Source organism: Penaeus monodon, chromosome 15 (genome assembly GCF_015228065.2).
Source record: "Penaeus monodon isolate SGIC_2016 chromosome 15, NSTDA_Pmon_1, whole genome shotgun sequence".
NCBI classification, from domain to species: domain Eukaryota; kingdom Metazoa; phylum Arthropoda; class Malacostraca; order Decapoda; family Penaeidae; genus Penaeus; species Penaeus monodon.
The window spans coordinates 46537182-46537729 of record NC_051400.1 but is presented as its reverse complement, the minus strand read 5'-3'; positions in this window follow the sequence as shown (position 1 = coordinate 46537729).

The following is a 548-nucleotide window of genomic DNA, read 5'->3' as shown; positions in this document are numbered from 1 at the left end:
CTGAATTATGGTAACAAAATTTGTGTATGTGTTAAAGCGGCTGTCTGGAGCGAAAAATGTGTCAAATTTATCATGTGAGATCTCACACATTTTTTTTAGTATAGAGACTGTATTCTTTAATAGAAACAGTTTGATATTTGCTTTTCAGATATATATATGTGGAGAAGGGATTGATTGGTACATTTCTCCCTTTCATCTCTCATTGATGACATGAATATATAAATTTCTCTTTACTTTGAACATTCACTGATTGTGATTTATGTCTTCTGTATCTTTCCCATTGTTTGTTTTTCTTTCGTCCTTTTACACTTTTCGTGGAACCAAGATTGGTCTTTTCATATTTCAGTCTTGGAGCATAAATCCATCAACGGGTATTGTTACATCTTTATATTCTTCGTGTAAATTTGTATTCCAGGTCTTAGTCTTTTTAGAGTTTCGACACTCATGTCTCCCATAATATATCCTTCTTTCTGGACACAACACACAGCTTAAATATCGAAAGATTTAGCCAGGCCATTAACCCACTTTTAGGCAGTTCTTAGGGAGAC